We start from the raw sequence: 24,503 nt of genomic DNA on the forward strand, positions 1-24,503 counted from the left end.
TTTGCCCTATATGGCTCGAAAATCACGAGGCAGCTTTGAAGAATTCGTAAATTTTCAAGAAAACGTTTTTGACTCTCTTTGCAAGTGTCGTTCGGACGAAAAAAGCCAAGGCCATCCTTCAACCAAGGCTTCAACTCCCAAATGAGCCTGTCCTGGTTTATGTTGAGGAGATGAAGCGCTTGTTTCGTCGCACCTACCCTTACATGACTGAAGGGGAGTTTGAAATTATTAATGCGAGTCGTTAAAGAGCCCCGTTTTGCAGGGCTTATCCACATTGCAACAAAACCTGTGCACGAATTTGAAAGCGAAGCGTCGACCATCGAGAAGACGATGGGCACCCGAATGCGCCACAATGATCGACCACTGCAGCCGGTCAGCGCAAGTCCCTACAGCAGTGCATCCATGAGCGGAGTAAGCTTCCGGGACCTCATCCATGACATCATCCGAGAGGAGCTTCGCCGGTTGCTGCCATCATTCCGCAACCCCAGGTGGCGACGGTCGCGGACGTTGTCCGGGAACAAGTCCAGCAGTCGCTGGGTGTTCCTCAAGCTACAGTTCCCGACAGCCCCAGCGCAAGAAACGACAACAATGAATTACGCTGCTGCATTACGTCGTCCTGCGCCCCGACGTGACTTTCCAAGCCCTCGCCGCTACCGTCCCATTCCGGAAAGCCGCTGCTTGGGCTCTGCCTCCCAAGCCTACCGACGAACCACAAGCCCAAGGAAGTGCGATACCAGGAGGACTGCGAACAACTGGCCATTATGCTTCCACTGCGATGAGGCCGGCCACATTCTACGTCACTGCCCATACCGACCAATCGGCCTCCGTGGTTTCACCGTCGACGCTCCACGACCCTGTCCTGGCGACCGACCACAGGAAATCGCCAGCTTCCTGCGCAGGGATGAACACGCGCTGCCAAGGCGTCTGTCAAGCTCCTCATAACCGTACAATGCCAGATTTGCATCCGCGGGCCGCGGTTAAGTGCAGACTGTTCCCTATCCCCCATAGGGTAAACGAAAGGCGGCAACCTTTGCAGGTGAGCTTGCTAAGCGGCGAACTAATGGAGCCCTAGCGAAAAATTTCGTATCGCGACAAACGGGTTTGAACCGGTACTGTATTATCCCGTATAAATGTCATATCGGTGTGACCAGACCTGTATGAAGTTTAAACGGGTTTATAGCGGTCAGGTGATGTCCGGTATAAATCTCAATTCGGACGGTCCAGTATAGAGATAATACAGGGCAGACCATTTCCACTATGCATCTTATACATGACATCCCAGTCCGGTATGGTTATGAAACAGGGCGGACCAGTCTTGTATTGAGCTCATAGTTAGGACAGGTCATGTCCGGTTTAACAGAAACCGGACAAGCCCGATATGAATGAAACTGATACGGGACAGAGTATTTCCGCTTCTCAACACAATTCGGGTGGATCGTGAAGCTCAACCAGGATGACCACTTCGGAACATGCCTTCGCGGTAAATAAGCATGAAACCATACATATTATACGTTACAACTTTTCTGCATATGTGGAGTATGCGCTGTTTCGCAAATACCTAGAAGATATGAAGCCGTGGATGTGTGCGCTAGCAAGCACATACACGCATTGCATTTTGCTTTTGCGTGTGCAACAGCCGCTGCAGCTTGTACGATCTTGCGGTGCATCTTCATATCTGCGACTGAAGATCTGCCACCTTGAACGCGAAAGTGCAAGCAAGAACGTAGCGTTTCGCTAGCGATGACAAAAAACTGTTCGGGAAAAAATAAACAAACATTGCTGACCATCGAAAGATGCGCAGATAGCCGCACACCGGGTGGCGCGTTCTCGAATGTTTACATATTGAAACCGCTCAGTCGGAAATGCATTCACTGACATCGATGCTCCGCTGGTAGCACGTGAAGCTAAAACACCCGGTATTATAAGTATTAGTGCATCGGATATCTCTGTTTGTAGGAAAACTTACAAGTTTCGTAGACGATGAAAAACACATCAGCACAAGTAAATTGTAAAATCTTGAGGTTTGCCTTCAATAAAGCGACGAATTACAGACCGTTTTCGTGGCGAGGAGGATAATAGCCTCGAACCGGAACGCGTTGCGCGGCTCCTCCTTTCTGGTATGTGGGGACGCGGGGATAGCAGCGGGGGCGGCAGGACATTCTACGGAGAATGGGCGCACGTTGCAGTCTTTTGTACACAGAGTGTCTTGAATAGCCGCAAAGTATCTGGATTAGCTGATGTGAGCGATGTTCTTTCCCTGTTCTTCTTTCGACCCTTTCTTTCCTTCATTTCCCTGACCGTTTCATTTCCGCCGGCCGCAGTTTAGCTGCTAAGAGCTGCCGCGGTTAACGCAATCTTTTTTTTTACTCAGTTGTTTGCATTAACAAAACAATAACAACCAAAAGGAGATGATTGACAGAAGATAAAAGATTAACAGCGGTGGTATGCGCGTGTGTGGCTCTACACTGTTCCACTTGCAACTCACTCAATTGGGCGAAGACGAGCAACTTCTGAATTTCAAGCCCCAACCGAAAATGGCAACCGAAAGGCTTTGGCAGCCTTTCGTGCGAGTTTCGAACACTGTGGTCGTAGAGTAGGGACCGGAAAAACTGAATACCCGTACAACAACGGCAGACGTTGGGCAACAAGCCGATGATATGCCATGCGGCAAATATTTACGAGATGCCGCCAGGTAAAGAACTATTTTGATTCAGTCACCTGAGGTTAATGCAAGTATGAAAGAACCTGTCCCACTTGAAGACAACGATATACTAATAAATTGGTTGTCAACTTATTTAGTGAAACAGCGATAATTTTTTTAAACACGCATCTCGTAAGATTTTGCTGCCGATAATAAATGGGAATATGATCATAGGAATAGCAGCGATTGCTTGCAGTAAGCAAATCTTGCGACGAAAAATGGACTACATAATTGTTGACAAAAGAAACTTTCGATGAAGTCATTATGGGACATAATTTGAGGTCTCTATTCCATAGGTATCATTTGTCCATTTTATCTTGCATTTTATGTCAGCATGACGGCAGCGTCAGACAAACGCAACTAACGCCTAGTCAGAGATATTGCAGGATAGCAGCATCCGCTATTGACAAGCCATGGCCACTCCCCGTACATACCGGCAAACAGGTGCTTGAGACATGTAGGCAATGCTGAAATCCGATTGCCTGGTAGTGGACACTTGAACACCCTGCCTGCTGGTCACCCAACAAAAGTAGCCAGGGTAGAGTAAATGGATTCGAAATGGATAATGAATACTTAAGAATAGAACCCTAGTGGAGGTGTGGGAACTTCCGCAGTAGCCGCTCAAGCAGTAGAGTATATGAATGATCGGCTAACCCAACAAATGTAGCGCGATTAGCATTGCTCCTAAACGTGACATGAAACGGCTACATTCGCTTTCTTTCTTTCCTCAAATTGTTACGGTAAGCCGTCTCTAGAAATCATTTAAGAATAAAAAGTAGATCGAAAACTGTCATTACTGCCAGTGGTGCGCCGCCGCCTCTCTATGCCACATAAAAGTTTCACACTAATTGTAATCAGGCTTGTAGCCTTCAGCCCACCTGATCAGGAGCATAATTATTTGTCATTTCAGACCGAATGGCATCGCTGCTACTGAAAACATTTTTTTTTTCAGCTAGGTACTTTCAGAAAGCAAAAATGTGCACGCGAAAGCTCCAAAATGCCGATTTCCACTACTTGTCGCCTGTTCCGCAGATGGGACCCCACATACCAGCATGGCAGTTGTTCACAACTCGGCCGCTAGATGGCGCCACATACACAAGACGGACATAAAGTTAATCCTGGAGAAGCGTTTCGAAGTGGTTGAGGTAAACAGGGAGGTACATAAAGCAGGTATTGTTAGGGCTTTTCAGCGAGATGGCATTCATTTTAACAGAAGGGTGGGAGCAGAGATCGGCTGGCGCCTGGCAGGCAGGGCTGTCGCTTTTTTAGGGGGTCCTCGAGGACTCCGTGCACAGAGGTAGTTAGAAGTGAAGCAGAAAAAAGTGTAATCATGGAGGCTGAGTCCCCAAAACTGGCAAAGAGTAGGTTGAGAAAGAAAAGTACAAAAAAGAAATTTAACACTAGGATCAGCCATATAAACATGCAAGGAGGTAGAAAAAGAGCGAAATGGCTAGAGATAGAACAGCAGTTGAAGGATGACGAAATAGGTGTGCACGCTTTTTGCGAGACTCATCTCAGGGATCTAGAAGATCCGCCGTTTATAGAAGGCTACGTATGGGAAGGGTGCCACAGAACGAAACGGAAAAAAAAGGTGGAGGGGTAGGTATGTTGATACACCAGGGAACAAATTGGCAAAGAATTAAATCATCTTGTAAAGAATATATCTGGGTTTCAGGAACTATTGCCGGCATAAGGACATGGCTAGGGGTAGTTTATTTAGGAAACAGGACATCAATGCAGGCAAGAAAACAAGGATCTTGTTGAATGTCTCAGTGACGATATAAGCCAGTTTGGAAACGGGGCCAATATTATCCTACTGGGGGACATGAACGGCCACATCGACGATCTGGATGGATACACGGATTGTAACGGGAAGCTAATGCTAGATTTCTATGAGCGACACGATCTAATTATAGTAAATAGAGAAACAAAATGTGAAGGCCAAATCACGTGGGAATTCTGCAACAGGCAGACGACCATTGACTCTTGTCTAATGTCGCAGGAAATTTATGGCAAGGCCACAAAAATGGAAATAGACGAAGAAGGGGAGTGTAGTCTGGGAAGCGATCACAAACGTATTAGTCTGCAGATGGGGCCCTTGATGAAAAGAGAAATGGAACTTGGACAAAACGTAAACACAAAATTAAACGACAATCAAATAGCGCAGATAGCAGCAGACATAGAGGAAGCAATAGAGAAAAGCCCCATGGAAGACTGGGATTATGAACAGGTAAAACTACTCATAAGGAGGAAAATTCAGGAGGTTAAAGTAGCGAACCGCTGGAATGGAAAGAAGAAACCACGGAGCTGGTGGAATAAGGAAATCAGGGAAGCTATTGAACAACGACGGGCTGCTTCAAGGGAACACCGAGTGGCAAAGAAAGCACAGGTGTCTCAGGAGGATATCGACCAAAAATCGGAATCATATCGACAAAAGAAACTTGAGGTACAGGCCCTCATCCAAAGTAAAATAAACCAGTCCACCGATCGCTGGATGGCTGACATACGCGATGCCCCTAGAGGCGGAGCAAGAAAATTCTGGAACCATATAAGCTGGCTGGGGAAGAAGAATCAAAGAAAGCAGGATCGGATTCAAGATAACGAGAAAAATTGTTTAAAGGGAGACAACGCAGTGAACTACATTACATCCGTTATAGCCGAGTCATTTAAGTGCGGCGATAGGGTAATCTCCGCAAATCAGGAAGCAACACAAGGTAGCAGAATAAAGAGCACCTTAGAACTGACCAATCTAAACTGGAAAAAGGCAGAAAAATTATTCCTAAAAACACACCTACAGGAATAGATGGAATTCCGATCAAGCTGAATAATGAACTCGGTCCAAAAAGTAAGGAAACGTTGTTAAAAGCTCTGGAAACAGTCATAACGAATAAGCAAATTCCGGAGAGCTCGCGGCAGAGTAAAATGAATTTGATTTATAAAGGGAAGGGAGACAGGGTGCACATAAAATCCCACAGGCCGATTACCATATCATATGTTATGTACAGGTTAGCCATGCAGGCGGTGAAATTAAAGGTGCAAGCATGGGTAGAAAGTAACAAGATACTCGGAGAACTTCAGAACAGCTTTAGAAATGGTAGGCGCTTAGATGATAGCCTGGTCGTGCTTACCCAATGCATCGAAATATCTAGAGTGGAAAATAGACCATTGTATTTGGCCTTCCTGGACATAAACGGGGCGTACGACAACGTAAGCAGCGAACTCCTGTGGAACATATTAAAAGAAGAAGGTAACGGTTTTGAGATAATAGAGTTCCTACAGGAAATATACCGGGATAACAAAGTAGAAATTACGTGGGAAGGGATAAGAAGTACGGAGAATGTCAAAGTATGCAAAGGATTAAGACAAGACTGTCCTCTATCACCGGAGCTGTTCATGCTTTATAGGATAAACCTGGAAGGGAAGATACAAGACAGTAACTTAGGCTTTACCCTGTCATATAGATTAGGTGGAAAGGCGGTAGAGCAGCGCGTCCCCGGTTTTATGTATGCAGACGATATTGTACTGCTAGCTGAGAGTCTGGAAGAACTGCAAACACTAGTTGAGTATTGCGGAGACGAAGGGGACGCTCTAGGCTTCAGTTTCAGCGCAGTTAAGTCGCGTCTGATGATTTTCAACGGCTCAACTGATCAGGATCTTAAAAATACAAGGCCATGAAATACTTAGAGTAGCAGAATATAAATATCTGGGGGTATGGGTAAACGAAGGATTGGCATACATTGGAAAGCATGAGCAATCTCTTAAGGCCAAAGGGCGAAGGCATGCCGGGATAATGAAGCATAAGGCATTGTGGGGATACAATAGGTATGAGGTTTTGAGGGGTATTTGAAAAGGAATATGGTACCCGGACTTACTTTCGGAAATGCGGTTTTGTGCCTAAAATCAGAGGTACAGTCGACATTAGAAATAAATCAGAGATCCGTTGTACGATTAGCACTAGGTGCCCACGGCAAAACTACAAATGAGTCGGTACAGGGAGATATGGGCTGGGCATTGTTCGAAGTACGGGAAGCTCAGAGTAAAATATTATATGAGGAACGCCTGAGGAAATTGGACAGTAACAGATGGGCAGCTAAAGTATTTGAATACCTGTACTTAAAAAGCGTTGACTTACAATGGAGGGAAAGAATTAGGAAACTAACTAGTAAGTATGCTAGTCACAAGGACGGATAAATAAAAAGCATTAGGCAACAGGTGAAAAACACAGAATGTAAACATTGGATAAAGTCGATGGAAAAGAAACAGAGTGTGGAATTATACCGAAAGTGGAAAATGCAGACACGGAAGGAAGATTTCTTTGATAACTCAAGAGGCAGTGCCCTACTTTTTGAAGCTAGATCAGGGTGCCTTAGAACACCCAGCTACAAAAAGAAATTTAACAATGGTGATGACGCATGTGCTATATGTGGAAACTCCAGTGAAACAATTGACCGTATTATACTCGAATGTAATGGTATCCGTCCGGACCCAGGTAGCACAGAATGTGGGGCCCCAGTAGGTCAGATGTAGGCAAGTGGGGCTGGGGCAACCATCATAAAACCTGCATCGGTCCCCGATGGGGCAAATGTGGGCAAGCCCCATTTGGGCTTGCCCCTGCTCCTCCTGCATGGGTCCCATAGCGGCGTTTATTGGGCTAATGCAGAGCACATTCTTGCATCCAGACCACAAGGGTCCCTTGCCGGATATTTGAGGGCAATCCAACCTAAATGTGGGCTTTTTATGGGAAAGCCCTCATAGATCCGAAGTGAGGCCGCCCCCATTAAATCTTTGTGGGACCAATATCGGCCGTAGTGGGGCAAGAAAACGCACATACCCACATGCTGCCCAAATCAGCCCCTTGTAGGTTACTTGAGGGCAGGTGAAATATGAATAAGGGCTCAATTTGGGCAAGCCCTCGTGAGGCCCAAATGAGGCAGCCTTAGCTAAACCGCTTTAGGTCCCACATAGGCTGCAATGGGGCTGGAAGGCGGGCGTGCCCGCATGGTACCAAAATCGGTCCTTTGTGGGGGCTTTGAAGGCCTGTGCAACAGCAGGTGGGCTCCAGGTTCAAAAACAACGTCCAGCCCAATTGGGGCTGCCCACATAAAACTGCTTTATATCTCACATGGGCCGTAATGGGGCTGGAAGGTGGGAGGGCCCGCATGATACCAAAATTTGTCCCTTGTGGGGAATTTGAAGGCACGTGCAATAGCAAGTGGGCTTTAGGTTCAAAACCAACACCCAGCCCAATTGGGGCTGCCCACACAAAACCGCTGTAGGTCCCACATCGGCCGTAATGGGGCTAGAAAGCGTGCGTGCAATTGCGTAATCATTGTTTCCAACTTTTATTTGCATTAGATGTTGCCCTAAATTACTGTTATAGATGATTTGTATAACAGTTGTGGCCATGTTTAGTCGATTAGAAATTTACATGGCTTTAGTTCTCGCGCTCGTGCAAATTGCGCTACATATACTAAAACAAACTGATAGCTAACTGTTGCCTCTTATGTGGTTGCTTTGGACAGCCTGCAACTCGCAGTACAATATTACTGTTCAGAACACACATTTCCATAGCCTGAACTAGATGTACATGAAGTCATTTCGGCTCGATGAATGTTATGAATTATTGTAAAAATTAATATTGTGGCTTTTTAGAAAGTGCAGACATGTATAAAGTAATTACCTAATTATGTGCCTAAATACTGATTGGGAAAACTTGGACTAGGGCTTCCCATCAATTTCCTACGTCGGACCCTTATGAGAATAATGTGGGCAAGCCCAAGTGTGGCTAGCGCTATAGAACCCACATTGGTCCTATGTCATTTTCTGAGGGGCTAACTGAAATAAAAAAAAAATGTTCCTCCAAAGCGGCTGCCCAAATCGGTCCAAAGTAGGACCATCGCGGGGAGTTGGCGGGATGTGCCCTTTTAACAATGCCGGAAAAATGTGGGCAGCCCCGCAAGGGCTGCCTGCATCGGCCCCTAGTGGGGCCAATTGGGGCTTTGTCGACAGCCCGCTTCGGGCCTACGTCGGCCCCTCTTGCAGCACCCACATTGAGCCCACCGGGGCTGTCCTGCATTGCCTACATCGGGCCCACCGGGGCCCACCCTTCATAGCCCACTTTGTGCTACCTGGGGAAGTTGATGCAGACGCAATTACTGTTCCTGAAGCTCTGGGGTTTAGAGATACCAGTGGCCGGGTGAATAAACCGGCGGTGGAAACTAGCAAAAAACGACTGGAAGATTGGTGGCTTAAAAGCAGAAAAGTGACATAATGTTAGTAATGTAGGAACAAAAATTTAATAAATAGAATGATGGTTTAGTTATCCATTCTAAATCAATAATTAAGATATAGGGAGAAAAATTTGTGAACCCTCGTGATAGCCTGGAAAAATATTCAGCGTCTTTAAAGGGCGATCGGTGAATTACGGCCACAAATTCTACAGCCAAAGAAAGTATACAAAGTACGAAAGAGCAAAAGTAGCTACATATACTCAAGAATGACCACTGTAACTGTAACCCGCCGTAGAGTAGTGGTTTTTAATGTGCCCGTCTGAATAACATGCGGAACAACTGACCACGGCGGCGGTCAGACCTGTGACGCAGCAGGGGGTGCTAAGAAAGCCTGGCTCCGCTGGACAGGCCGCCATTGGAAACTGACCCTGGCAACGTTTAATGCTAGAACCCTAGCTAGTGAAGCTAGTTTAGCAGTGCTGTTAGAGGAACTAGAGGGCATGAAATGGGATGTCATAGGGCTTAGTGAGGTTAGGAGGCCGAATGAGGCATATACTGTACTGAAGGATGGGCATGTACTGTGTTATCGAGGTTTACCAGAGAGGCGACAACTAGGAGTAGGTTTCCTTGTCAATAAGTATATAGCGGGTAATATAGATGAATTCTATAGTAATAATGAGAGGGTTGCAGGCATCGTAATTAGGCTTAATAAGCGGTATAAACTGAAGGTTGTACAGGCCTATGCACCTACAAGTAGTTATGATGACCAGGCAGTTGAAAGCTTCTATGAAGATGTAGAATCGGCAATGCGAAAAGTAAAGACGCAGTATACTGTACTAATGGGCGACTTCAATGCCAAGGTAGGGAAAAAACAGGCAGGAGACAAGGCAGTAGGTGACTATGGCGTTGGTTCTAGGAATAGCAGGGGGGAGTTACTAGTTGAGTTTGCAGAGCGCAGTAACTTACGAATCATGAATACCTTCTTCAGCAAACGGAAGAACCGGAAATGGACATGGAAAAGTCCTAACGGAGAGACTAAAAATGAAATTGACTTCATAATGTGTTCAACCCCCGCCATTGTGCAGGACGTAGAGGTAATCGGGAAAGTGCGATGCAGTGACCACAGGATGGTGAGGTCCCGAATTAGCCTAAATCTGAAGAAGGAACGCAACAGATTAGTAAGAAAGAAACCCATCAACGAATTAGCGGTGAGGGGGAGGGCAGAAGAGTTCAGGATCTCGCTACAGAATAGGTATTCAGCTCTAACTGAGGATGGCGACATTACCCTAGAGGCAAGGAACGATAATTTCAGAGATATCATTACTGAGTGCGCGGTAGAAGTAGGCGGTAGGATAGTTAGAGAGAATACCGGTAAGCTGTCTAAGGAGACGAAAGATTTGATTAAGAAACGCCAGAGTATGAAAGCTTCCAATCCAACAGACCAGATCGAATTGGCCGAGATATCAAAGCTAATCAATAAGCGCAAGGTGGCCGATATAAGGAAGTATAACATGGAGAAAATTGAGCATGCTGTAAAGAACGGGGGAAGCCTTAAAGCGGTAAAGAAGAAATTGGGCATAGGCAAAAACCAGATGTATGCGATAAGGGACAAGGCGGGCAACGTCATCACTAATATGGACAAGATAGTCAAAGTAGCCGAGGAGTTCTCTACAGATCTCTACAGCAGCCAAAGTAGTCAGGACCGTAATGAGATTGGCGGTAGGGAAAAAGAGTCAGACGTTCCACCAGTGACGAAGGACGAGGTCAAGAAAGCACTAGAAACTCTGAAAAGGGGGAAATCAGCTGGAGAGGATCAGATAACTGGAGATTTGCTGAAGGACGGGGGGGATATCGTGCTAGAAAAACTGGCCACCCTGTATACGCAGTGCCTGGTGTCATCGACGGTACCGGAACCATGGAAGAATGCAAACATTATCCTCATTCACAAGAAAGGGGACTCTAAGGACCTTAAAAATTACAGACCAATCAGCTTACTGTCTGTTACGTATAAGGTATTTACTAAGGTAATCGCTAATAGAATCAGGACAACCTTAGACTGCAATCAATCAAAGGATCAAGCAGGGTTTCGGAAACGGTACTCTACTATCGATCATATCCATACCATCAACCAGGTGATAGAAAAATGCTCGGAATATAACCAGCCCTTATACATAGCATTCATTGATTACGAAAAAGCATTTGACTCAGTTGAAACCTCGGCGGTGATGCAGGCATTGCGAAATCAGGGGGTAGATGAGCCGTACGTGAAAGTGCTGGTAGATATATATAGTGGCTGCACAGCAACCATAGTTCTGCATAAAGAAAGTAACAAAATTCCCATAAAGAAAGGTGTTAGACAAGGAGACACAATCTCCCCAGTACTATTCACAGCTTGTTTAGAGGAAGTATTCAGAGACTTGGAATGGGAGCAGTTAGGGATAAGGGTAGATGGAGAATACCTCAGTAATCTGCGATTTGCTGATGACATTGCCTTGCTAAGCAACTCGGGGGATGAACTGCAAATAATGATTGATGACCTAGACAGAAAAAGTAGAAAGGTAGGCTTGAAAATCAATATGCAGAAGACTAAGGTAATGTTCAACAGCCTCGGGAAGGAACAGCAGTTTACATTAGGTAGCGAAATACTGGAAGTAGTAGGCGAATATGTCTACTTAGGACAGGTAGTAACCGCAGATCCGGACCATGAAAAGGAAATAACAAGAAGAATAAGATTGGGATGGTGCGCATTTGGCAAGCACTCGCAGATTATGACTAGCAGCTTACCGGTATCGCTCAAGAGGAAAGTATACAACAGTTGCATCTTGCCTGTACTCACCAATGGGGCTGAAACGTGGAGGCTAACCAAGAGAGTTCTACTTAAGTTGAGGACAACCCAGAGGGCTATGGAACGAAAAATGGTAGGGGTAACATTAAGAGATAGAAAGCGTGCAGAGTGGGTCAGAGAAATAACTCAAGTTACCGACATTCTAGTGGAAATTAAAAAGAAGAAATGGACATGGGCAGGACATGTAGGGCGAAGAGAGGATAACCGATGGTCGCTGAGGGTAACAAACTGGATTCCAAGGGAAGGAAAGCGTAGCAGGGGGCGGCAGAAAGTTAGGTGGGCGGATGAGATTAAGAAGTTCGCAGGGGTCAAGTGGATGCAGCTAGCACAGAACCGGGTTAAGTGGAGAAATATGTGAGTGGCCTTCGCCCTGCAGTGGGTATAATCAGGCTGATGATGATGATGATGATGATGATGAGGCTCGATTCCGCACTTGGTAGTAAACGTTTTTTTATTTTTTTTTATTTTAATAATATTTTAAATGTAGTCGTGTTATTTTATATTCTTGCATGGTTTTTCCACCCTGGCGACGCATTTTTTTCCGGAAACGAGGGCCATCATCCATACAGGCCATTCCGGTATCAGAGCTCCGCGCGGTTTCATTTTCGACTTTCCAGGGCAGTGCAGGAATTTCCTGAAATAGCCCCCAATCCTGTATCCCAGATCCGGTACAGTAAACCTGTATACGATTTCCTGTACGAATTTTATACAGCATTTTTCAGTAGGGACATCCTCCACCCCTGACGACTAGTGAGGATGCTTTAACCGATACCCCGCGGATACGCACGACGAGGACATCGATGACAACGCGACCACACGTTAAACTGTCCTGGTAACTGAGAACAGCGTGTCCTGGCCGCGACCTGAGCAAACGACGAAGCAGAGATCGAACACCGAAGCTAGCATGCACTGCAAGGGCACTTACTAGTGACCTCACCGTTAGTGTCGACGGACGCACGATTACCGCCCTTGTATACATCTTTCTTTCTTTCTTTCTTTATTTGTTCCTTTCTATTACAGAAAGCCGGAGCGAAAGCTAAAGGCTACAGAGCCTGAAAAAGGCTTCCGCTCCAGATGACGTTCAGCGTGCAGTTTGAAAAACGTATACAAAACATACAAAAGAGCACTTCGAATCATAAACACAATGCGCAAATACAGAAATTTGATTGCATGAAACTGAGTCACTCCAAATAACTATGGATAGGAAAAAAGAAATACAAAAGATTGGCATTTTATTGCGGATTGCTATGTAATAAACCAACTGCAATTAATGAAACAGATGAAACATACCGCTGTAGACGATATCAATAAAACCGTTTGTTGAACTTAGTGATACAGTATAGAACACTTGCAAAATAATAAAGAAAAGCACATGTAACCTCTGGTACAAAAAACACAAAACAAAAAATTAAACTATGCAATTGCGATGTCATGCTTGAGTAATAGGGCTTTAAGAAACTTTTTGGTGACAGGTTTGTTAAAGTTTACGAGCGTATCTACACGATTCAGCAGAAACGGTATCTGGTAGTCTGTGTGTTGCCGGCCGTAGTTTGTTCTTGTGGCAGGTGTCCTTCTGAGTACTCGGCGAAAAGAATACTGTGAACTTGGGTTTGAATCGGAAGCTTTATATAACTTGTTGTTAATGTACTGTACGAGCTTGTAGTAGTAGACCTGGTTTGCTTTGATTATTAAATGTTGTGAAAAAAGCGGATTCGTTGGGAGAAGATGAGGCGTGCCATAAAAGTTTTCAAATATTCTCAGCATTTTCTTCTGCAATAAAATTAAGTTCTTTAAATTTGGGCTGTCGTAGTTCCCCAGACGAGTGCGCAGTAAGACAGTCGAGAGTAGAAGAGGGTATAATACAACATTTTTTTCAGCCAAAGTGGAACGAGGTTCTTAATCTTATACAGACACCCAACAGCTCGACTTAAGTCCCCTGCTAGACGACTAACATGCGTATTCCAAGATAAGTTATTCTGAAACCATACACCCAAAAATTTTTGTGTCGATACCTGATCTAGCAGCTTATTACGGAAATTGATGGCGATTTTGCAACATAGAGGCTTATTTATTGGTGCAAAGATTATATATTTGGTTTTGGTATGTTTAACCTTAATTTATTAACATCGAGCCAGAGGGATAGTGAGTTGAGGTAGTTATTTACTGTGTCCTGGAGCGAAATCAGCGATCTGCCTGCGAAGAAAAGATTAGTGTCATCTGCGTACATAATTAATTTTGGCGAACTTGGTATATTGCAGATGTCATTAATGTATAAATCGAACAATATCGGTCCTAGAATTGATCCTTGCGGTACGCCGTACAGTACATTTAATAATGATGAATGCGCATTATTTAGTGTAACATATTGGGAACGATTAGTCAAATAATTTCTTATTAGATCTAATGCGACACCTCGTATACCGCAGTCGTAAAGCTTCATTAATAATATTTCATGGTCCACCGAATCGAAAGCCTTCTGAAGATCCAGAAATCTACCTACTGTGTAGAGCCTTTGTTCAATATTGCGTATTATTTCGTTTTTAATGTTTAGTAAAACCTGGTCAGTTGACTTATTCTTTTGGAATCGGTATTGTGTCTCTAAGATTATGTTATGTTTTCTTATGAAATCTTCCATTCTGACGTTTATAACACCCTCAAAAACTTTTGGCAAAAGGGGGAGCACTGATATGGGACGGAAGGTGTTGACTGAGTAATCACTCCCACCTTTATGAATTGGACTCACCCTTGCTATTTTGAGTTGATCAGGAAATATTCCAGTCTCCAGTATACTATTAACAATATGGGTAAGAATAACAGAGATTAGATCGGAAATATATTATATAGGAATTGCTTTAATATCATCAATGCCGGCCGCAGTGCTATTTTTAAGATTTTGTATCAGTCGCTCAATTTCAAGTGGTGTGGTTGGCGACATTGCCAATGAGTTCAGAATAGCAGGTTTCGGTAAGACAAGCTCTTGTACAGGTGGGTAAGTGGAAGTGTATTTTCCGATTTTTATGAAATGGTTGTTGAGGGTATCAGCAGCTCTTGTGTCACCTTCGAACCTTAGCATGCGGTTAGCGCTGCTAATAATTAGTTCGATATGCGGTTTCCAGGATAATGACGAACTGATGATAACACCCAAGTACCGGTATGATGTTACAGGTGCAATCTGAATATTATCCAAAGCGTAAGCGGAGGTAGTAGTATTTTGTCTGGAAACTCTCATTAAAGCACACTTGCGAGGGTTTAGTTGCATTTGCCATTTTTTTCACCAAAGAGAAATGTTATCGAGATCAGTCTGAAGGCAGTGTTTGTCGTCTTCGGTGCAAATTTCACGATATAAAACACAGTCATCCGCGTATAAGTGTATGTTAGAAGAAACGCAATTAGGCAAGTCATTGATGTATATCAAAAAAAGAAGTGGGCCTAGTACAGAACCTTGGGGGACACCTGATGTTACTTCAGTTAAAGGGGAATCGTAGTCATTAAGCGTTACATATTGTGAACGATTAGCAAGAAAACATTCAAGCCAGGCTAAAACATTATGATCTAGGTTTAGAGCAGAAAGCTTAAGCATGAGTAGTTCGTGGTTCACATTATCAAATGCCTTTGAAAAATCTAGAAATATGCAGTCGGCCTGTGAATTTTTATCGATAATTACATGCAGGGAATGTGAGAAGAGAAGGAGTTGCGTTTCACAAGAATAAGTTCGCCGGAAACCATGCTGGGCCGAAGTAAAAAAATGAGTTTGATTCCAGGAAGTTGAATATGTTAGAATAGAGAATATGTTCCATTAGTTTGCAGGGAATGCTTGTTAGTGAAATGGGTCTGTAGTTCAAAGGTGAATATTTGTTACCTGATTTGTGTAAGGGAACCACCTTCCCTATTTTCCAGTCCGAAGGCAGCGTTGAACTTGCCTTTGTGAACAGTTGCGGTGTGTCTGTAGACTCATTCATGGAAATTCTGTCCTTTTATCTATCTTCTACAGTTATCGGTTGGGAAGGAAGCTGCTACATTCAACACGCTGGTGTTTGTATTGGTTCGTGCGTTGCCCCCGTACTAAGCAATATTTTTCTCGCGCAGGTGGACAGGAACATTCTTCGTAATTCAGTTGGATTGGTTTATAATATTTGCAGATATGTGGATGACTACCTAGTGTTTGCTGTTCAGTCTTATCTAAATCATATCATTCCTGACATTTTGAAGGTTTTTATAGATTGCAGCTCAGGCTTGAAGTTCACCGTTGAGCAGCCTAAAGATTTGGCACTACGGTTCCTCGACTTATCCTTGTCCGTATGCCAGGATCACGTTTGTTGGGCTTAGAGCCCCCGATCTGCCAAAGCACTTCTTAATTTTGCCTCTGGACATTAAAACAATGTTAAGAATGGTATCGCGACGTCCTGTCTCAAAGCAGCCATCACTAAATCCTGTATTCATTCCTTACAAAAAAGCGTCTTTGCACAGGTCAACAGGTTGAAGGAATCTGGCTATCCCATGCATGTTATTAAGATGATTCAGTAAAACACGTTGTTGGGCTAGTTGGTGCATAGCATGAAGTAAGACTAACCGGCCAAGAAGACGCACACAGGAAAAATCGACACACACATCGATTTTTTTCACATCGCTTTTACAACCTGCCGCGCAAGAGTAATCACCTACTGCCTACGGAAAGGGTTTATTCCGGCTGAGGTTATTGGCTTCTTCGGAATGATTCGTCCATTTTTCGGCCATGTGAAACGCGTCTGCCGCCTTCTGAAGTCGGAGCTCTGGAGACAAGTGAGGTTGCTGTACGACTGGATTCGAGTGTTGTGTTGTGCCGGTGTCCCAGATTACAGCGTTGAAAACAGAATGAAGATTTTCAGAAGACTTGCATCGCAAACTACTGAGTGTCTGTGGCAGCGCACTTTGTATCTTTTGCCGAAAAAGCATCAAAAGTCACCTGTGCAACACTGCAGTGTCGTGAACCCTGACAACGCCAGCATACCTGAGGATATCGCCGATACCCTGAAGAAGGGACCTAAGTACAGCGTTCCACCCAGGATACCTGCGCATGAAATGCTTGCCTTGAACAGGAAGCTTGCATACAAGGCTGGGGAAAATGGTGAGAGGTGCCTTTTGGACGGAGTAGACAGCATCCTCACGACCGTGCAGAAGAAGGACCTTTCCCCAAAGGACTGTATGCAGCGAGTAGTAAGCGACTTCGAAAAGAACAACCTGCGACTACTACAGGCTGATAAAGAAGGCGGATTCGTGGTGATGACAGCTTCAACCTACGACAATAAGGCCTCCTTAGCGGTATCAAAGAACTTTGTTCAGGTGAGCAGACAAGCCTGCAGAGTGAAGACAAAAGCGGTAGACATGTGCAAGGACTTGCAGCTCACCAGGTTGACGAATGGCATTAGCAAATGTAAAAAGGGTCACCTGGAGATATTTTTTTCCGTTAAAACGCACAAACCCGAAATGCTTTTCAGATGTATTGTCAGCGAGCGCGGCTCATGGCAACAGCAAATTAGGCGATTTCTTCTTGTAAACTTAAACAATCTTATTACTAATGATCCCTTCGCTACCAAGAATGCGACAGATGTGACCGCCTATTTAAAAGAGCAGAAGGACATCGGGTTCATGTTCTCCATTGATGTTCAAGATTTATTTTATTCCGTCCCGCATGCAGAACTGTTTGAGGCCCTACGTGAGTGTATTGATTTTAATGGGGTTACAGCCTTTCAGAATTCATCATGTATTAGTGTGGAAAGTTTCCTGTCACTTTTAGAGTTTTACCTTGGCTCCACTTTTGTGTCTCTTGGAACAAAGATTTTTATTCAAAAAAGGGGAATTTGCATAGGTTCCTGTGTCGCCCCAGTGCTATGTAATATATTTTTGTCTTCTATTGACCGTGCCTTAGCACATTCTATTGACAACGGCTCTGTCCTTCGAATTTTTAGGTATGTTGACGACTTTCTGGTGATTTTATAGACTAACCGTAACTTGACGCATGCCAGTAGGGTTGAAGGAATCTTAAGCCTGTTTGGACAAGGAAAAGGCCTTACTTTCACCCATGAGATACCGGAGAACAATTGCCTGCAATTCTTAGATATTAACATCAGCTTTTCAAAAGGACGTGCCTGTTGGATGTATTTCCCCAGATCTAAGAAAGAATTGCTGCCTTACGCTTCTTCACATTCTATGACAGTAAAAAGGGCGATCGCTTTTCTTTGCTTGGAATCGGCGCTGATCAAGTCCTGCGCTCACATGATGGAAGTAAGTTTTAATAATCAGATTAACAGACTTCTAAAGGCAGGCTTCCCGTGCTCTGTTGTGTCTGCAGTAGCAGAGACCCTGTTACAAAAAATGAAAGGCAAGAAAAGCTCCTCCGCTAAGCCTCGAAAAGGGAGACCACAGGTGGTCCCTTATACGCACCGTGTCGCCCACAGCCTGAAAAAGGTTGCAGCCAGGTATGATGTGCCTGTCGTATTCTCAGCCCCGAGAAAGCTGAGCGGTTTGTGTGCACGCATCGGGCGGAAAAAGAAGCCCCAGTGCGAAAAGAAGCATGGCCAACCCTTTGTGGAATGTGCGGTCGGTGTGGTGTATGAAGTACCACTGACCTGCGGCAAGGTCTATATAGGCCAGACGGGTCGTTGTATTAATGACAGAGCACTGGAGCACTCGAATTCCCTAAGGAATGGAACCGGGTCTAATTTGCCCCTTCACTGTAAAGAGTGCAGATGTGAGCCGGTGCTTGACGGTATTAAGATTCTCGGCAGAAGTTGCGACAAAATAGCGCGTGAAGTTCTTGAAGCATTTATGATAACACAGAAAGGAGATGCATGTTGTAGTGATTGTTCTGTTGCCTTACGAAGTAAGGAAATCAGGTTCATTCAATCTGTTTTGTAATCACCAGGCCTTGTTAGATATGTGTGTGCCCGTTATCATGGCGTTGATTCATGGTTTAATACCCGCGCGCAAAAAAAAAAAAACGTGAATGTTTGTATTGTGTATGACTTTAGTTCCTTCTGAAGCAGCTTTGCATAGATAGTGCTGTTTTATAGTTTTATATGTACGTAGTGATTACTGGGTAAGCGTAGGTACGATAAAGGAGTTACGATGAAAGTGAATTGTGGTTCCACGACGGAAGGATGTGAAGGCGATTGTGGAAAGGTCATGTGGCTGAGCGCCTCTATATATTTGAGCCCCGTTCTTGCTAATAAGTTCAGTTGGTAGTCCAGCCTCTTTCTTTCTGTGTCGATTTTTCCTGTGTGCGTCTCCTTGGCCGGTTAGTCTTACATCATGTTATTAAGATGACTTGTGGAAAACTGGTGCATTGGATTAAGGCAGGCCATAAGTCGAAACTTGTTACACGGGAGCGTCAAAAGGTTGGCGTCGTGCAGTATATCCAGAGGATGGCACACGGACTAAAGAAGGTGGGAAGCCGCTATGGTGTTTCCGTGGTTGTTTTCTGGACCGACAAAATTGAACAGTTTGTGCTCACATATTCGAAATCGGCACGAAACTGGCGGCGACAAGAAAAAGAGGCGTGGTTGCTCCGTTAAGCACCGCTCGCCGTTTGTACCCTCTGGGATCGGCGTGCTGTATAAGCTGCCTTTATCTTGCGGAGGCGTTTACATAGGACAAACGGGGCGGTGTCTCAACGTTAGGCTAGGGGAACACCACAACTCCTTAAAAGAACAGTCTGATAATCTTCCGAAGCATTGCCGCGCTTGTAGCATTAAAGAGAACCATCAGGGGAAACAAAAGTGCATACCGCTTTTTTCTATGGCCAGCGTTCTTTTTAGATATCGTGACAAGCTGGTTCGTTAAATTATGAAGGCTTACCATATTAAAAAAATCTCAAAATTTGTGTGTCAGCGAGCCGTCGGTTAACTTGGTAGATTGCGAATTTGATTTCTTAGCCTCTACTTTACATTGACTTTACTTATCTATACTTAGGTGTATCTTACTTTTTTTTTTCTTCCCGCCCCAGCAATAAGTGGCACGTGTTACTGTGTGTTACTGCCTATGTTATGACCTAGCTTCCCATTTAGGAGGCTGCTTCTCTCTCTCTCTCTCTTCTATCTCCTTATGTTTTTTCTGGTATCTTTTTCATGTGACCTGTATTTATTGCGTGCTTCAGCAATAAACACTGCAGTTGCGAGTTAGCGCTTGTCCGTGTCTTACTTCTTTCCGTCCTCCGTGTACTTTCGCGCTATTTTCCATCATGAATACTCTGTCATTGGTCAATCTTTCGCCGCCCAGCTCAAGAAAGTGACGAACACTTGAGATGGCCCGCTAATCCGCACCGCTGGTGGTAACGTTATTTCTGCATCGGGGCGATGCCCCGCAAGGGTTACAGCAAATGAACATACCTACCCTACCAGCTTCATTGTCCTACATCAGTGCTCCCGCGACATGATTCTGGGCATGGATTTTCTGAACGAACATTGGGCGATCATCAACCTCTGATCAAAGCTCATCAAGCACTCCACGGACAAAGAAATACCTTCCATGAAGTTTCGACGCATAAAGTCGCTCTCAACATCCTCGACGAAGAATTGACCGTACGCCCCTATCAAGCGTCATAGTCCCTGTGAGAATAAAAGAAGTCAAACTCGCGGAAGGGGCTGTCGAAGGATAAAAGCTGTCGCTGAATAAAGTACTTGGAGTCGCAAGCGGCGTCGCCCGTTTCCATCACAGTCAAGCTCAGGTGTTCCTCACGAACTTCAAGATTACTGTCACCTGAACAAGGGTATGACGACTGCTTTCTTTGACGAGCTAGCGGACACCCGAGAAGTCTTCGCCCTCTCCAGCCAACTTTAAGACGATGCACCCAACCGAGCCAAGCAGCGCCGTTTCGACCTCAACCCAGCGCTTCCCCGAGAGAGGCAATACCGCATTCGCGCTCTTCTTGGAAGCTAGAGCGAGTGCTTTTCTTCAGCGTTAAAGGTGCGGCAAACTCCGTAGGCAAAGCATCGTATCATCATGGACGAACACGCTCGACCGCTACGTCAAACCTCCTACGGCGTATTGTTCCGAGAACGCCAGGCCATACGCGATCAAGTTCGGCAAATGCTTCGTGATGACGTGATCCACCCATCGAACAGCTCCTGGGCGGCACCAGTCGTTTTGGTGAAAAGAAAGCAGGACACATTGTTTCTGCGTCGATTCATCATCAGCCTGATTATACCCACTGCAGGGCGAAGGCCTCTCCCATATTTCTCCACTTAACCCGGTTCTGTGCTAGCTGCATCCACTTGACCCCTGCGAACTTCTTAATCTCATCCGCCCACCTAACTTTCTGCCGCCCCCTGCTACGCTTTCCTTCCCTTGGAATCCAGTTTGTTACCCTCAGCGACCATCGGTTATCCTCTCTTCGCACTACATGTCCTGCCCATGTCCATTTCTTCTTCTTAATTTCTACTAGAATGTCGGCAACTTGAGTTATTTCTCTATTTCTCTGACCCACTCTGCACGCTTTCTATCTCTTAATGTTACCCCTACCATTTTTCGTTCCATAGCCCTCTGGGTTGTCCTCAACTTAAGTAGAACTCTCTTGGTTAGCCTCCACGTTTCAGCCCCATAGGTGAGTACAGGTAAGATGCAACTGTTGTATACTTTCCTCTTGAGCGATACCGGTAAGCTGCTAGTCATAATCTGCGAGTGCTTGCCAAATGCGCTCCATCCCAATCGTATTCTTCTTGTTATTTCCTTTTCGTGGTCCTGGTCTGCGGTTACTACCTGTCCTAAGTAGACATATTCGCCTACTACTTCCAGTATTTCGCTACCTAATGTAAACTGCTGTTCCTTCCCGAGGCTGTTGAACATTACCTTAGTCTTCTGCATATTGATTTTCAAGCCTACCTTTCTACTTTTCCTGTCTAGGTCATCAATCATTATTTGCAGTTCATCCCCCGAGTTGCTTAGCAAGGCAATGTCATCAGCAAATCGCAGATTACTGAGGTATTCTCCATCTACCCTTATCCCTAACTGCTCCCATTCCAAGTCTCTGAATACTTCCTCTAAACAAGCTGTGAATAGTACTGGGGAGATTGTGTCTCCTTGCCTAACACCTCTCTTTATGGGAATTTTGTTACTTTCTTTATGCAGAACTATGGTTGCTGTGCAGCCGCTATATATATCTTCCAGCACTTTCACGTATGGCTCGTCTACCCCCTGATTTCGCAATGCCTGCATCACCGCCGAGGTTTCAACTGAGTCAAATGCTTTTTCGTAATCAATGAATGCTATGTATAAGGGCTGGTTATACTCCGAGCATTTTTCTATCACCTGATTGATGGTATGGATATGATCGATAGTAGAGTACCGTTTCCGAAACCCTGCTTGATCCTTTGCTTGATTGCAGTCTAAGGTTGTCCTGATTCTATTAGCGATTACCTTAGTAAATACCTTATACGTAACAGACAGTAAGCTGATTGGTCTGTAATTTTTAAGGTCCATAGAGTCCCCTTTCTTGTGAATGAGGATAATGTTTGCATTCTTCCATGGTTCCGGTACCGTCGATGACACCAGGCACTGCGTATACAGGGTGGCCAGGTTTTCTAGGACGATATCCCCCCCGTCCTGCGTCGATTACCGCCGCCTAAACAGCGTGACAAAGAAGGATGTGTACCCTCTCCCACACACAGATGACACACTGGACCGGCTCTGCAATGCAAGGTACTTCTAATCAATGGACCTGAACAGCGGCTACTGGCAAATTGAGGCCGACGAAAGAGATCCGAGAGAAGACCGCATTTATCACACCAGACGGCCTATACGAGTTCAGGTGACGCCATTTGGCCACTGCTCCGCACCAGCCACGTTTAAACGAGTAATGGACGCCTTGCTGGCTGGCATGAAGTGGCAGATTTGTTTGGTATTCTTGGACGACGTCATTGTCTTCTTGTCAAACTTTGAAAACCGCCTGAAACGGCTGCAGACAGTGCTAGAATTGAATCGCCTCTCCTGGACTAAAGTCAAAAACCAGAGAAGTGGCACCTCGCCTACGAGGAACTGCGGTTTCATTGTTAGTACGGATGGTGTCCGGCCAGACCCGGAAAAAACCGCTTCAATCGCACAATTTCCACCGCCTGCCAACATGAGAGCTGTGCGCTTATTATCGACGATTTGTGAGAGACTTTTCGCGCATCGCCGAACCCTTAACGCAGCTTATAAAGTCTGACTTAACGTTTAAGTGCACTGTTAAACCTCCCTTCCGTACAGCCGGTCTTAACACTTCCGTAGGATTCGCTCCAAAGTAAAGTATTTAAAGTCAACTGTGCGCCACTCCGTGCGGACCTCACACGACAGAAACACCCAATAGCAAGAAATACAAATACAAATACAATACAAATACAAGAAATACAAATGCAGCAAGAAATACAAAATACTCGACGAGCTAAGATCTGAATAGCTGAATTGGCAGTAAAGAAAAAATAAAAGGAAGCAAGGGTTGACATTTAAACTATATCTACGAACTTGGGATATCGACGATTCAATCCATAAAGCCTCGAAACATAACCGACGCCAACACAAAGACCACGAAAAGCAGGCGCCAACAGACATTCGCGTTAACTTCGTTCTCACTCACTGAGCATCAATTCTCAACGTTAACGTGGTTCTCAAAAGACACAACGATATTCTACAAAGCGAAAGGATAAAGGAAGTGCTCCCCATGCCGCCGAGAGTTGTGTACAGGCATGCACGGAAAATTCGTGATATGATCTGAAGGCCTCGCCTTCAAAAAACGGGCCCGCGACCATGGTCTCGCCCGACGAGTGACAAATCCAGTCTCTTAAAAAACACCGGTTTATTCCGGATAAACAAACAAAAAACGAAACAAAGAAACATAAGGCGCTACTGCGCTGAGAACAAGCTGTTCATACGCGCGACAATAGAACTCCAACGGAAAGCGGGAAGAATGTCAGTGTCATACCGCGGCGAAACAAAACACACTGCGGAGCGAATAAAATGAGCAATGGGGCCAAAGCGCTAACGGCGACACAAGAAAGATTTCTCCTCGCGGGACAGCGACTCACAGGAATACGCCTAGGCTGTTTCTGCAGGCACTGCTTCCATCTTGGTGTCGGCGATCTTCTTTCAGTCTTCCGTGCACACCCTGCTGGCCCGTGACGCTCGCCGGTTGCCCCGCGCCGGCCTCTCCGCCGGGGCGAAAAAGCCACGCGCCTCGCTTCTCACGCGCTTATCTACCCTCGTCTGTCACCGCTAACATCACGCCCCCCAAGACTATCTGCTTGCTCATGCGCACTCGTGCTGCCCGTGCAAACACAATATAAATAGAAAGACGCGCGCGCGGTTTAAAACACCTAAAGGGGCTGCGGAGCCCCACAGATCATATCATCTACTGTTGGTAACCGCATGTTCAGCGGATCTGCGCCATGCAACAAAGAAAGATGTGAACTCTGTACCATAATGGCAACAGCTACCACTGATCAAAGCACAGCATCAGCCTTGTGCGACAGCGCTAATGTTATCTACCTTCTGGAATGTGGCACTTGCAGGGTCAGTACGTAGGACAAACCGCAACACCATTCAGCATTCGAATCAACAACCACAGGTCACATGCACGAACACAGCCAAATCTCCCTCTGTCAAAACATATCAATATATTTGGACATCAGTTCGACAACTTCACAGCTACTGTACTCCAATAAGGGTTCAAAACACACTATGATCGCGAAAGTTGTGAATCGTACTTGATCCAAAATTCAAC

General features: G+C 45.2%; 1 pseudogene; it reads left to right on the forward strand.

The window, feature by feature from the left end:
• Positions 1–330: 330 nt before the first annotated feature.
• Positions 331–24,503, forward strand: part of LOC146175114 (uncharacterized) — a 75,600-nt pseudogene continuing 51,427 nt past the window's right edge.

The sequence above is a fragment of the Amblyomma maculatum genome, chromosome 11 (assembly GCF_055883805.1).
Source record: "Amblyomma maculatum isolate TAMU_Amacu chromosome 11, ASM5588380v1, whole genome shotgun sequence".
NCBI classification, from domain to species: Eukaryota; Metazoa; Arthropoda; class Arachnida; order Ixodida; family Ixodidae; genus Amblyomma; species Amblyomma maculatum.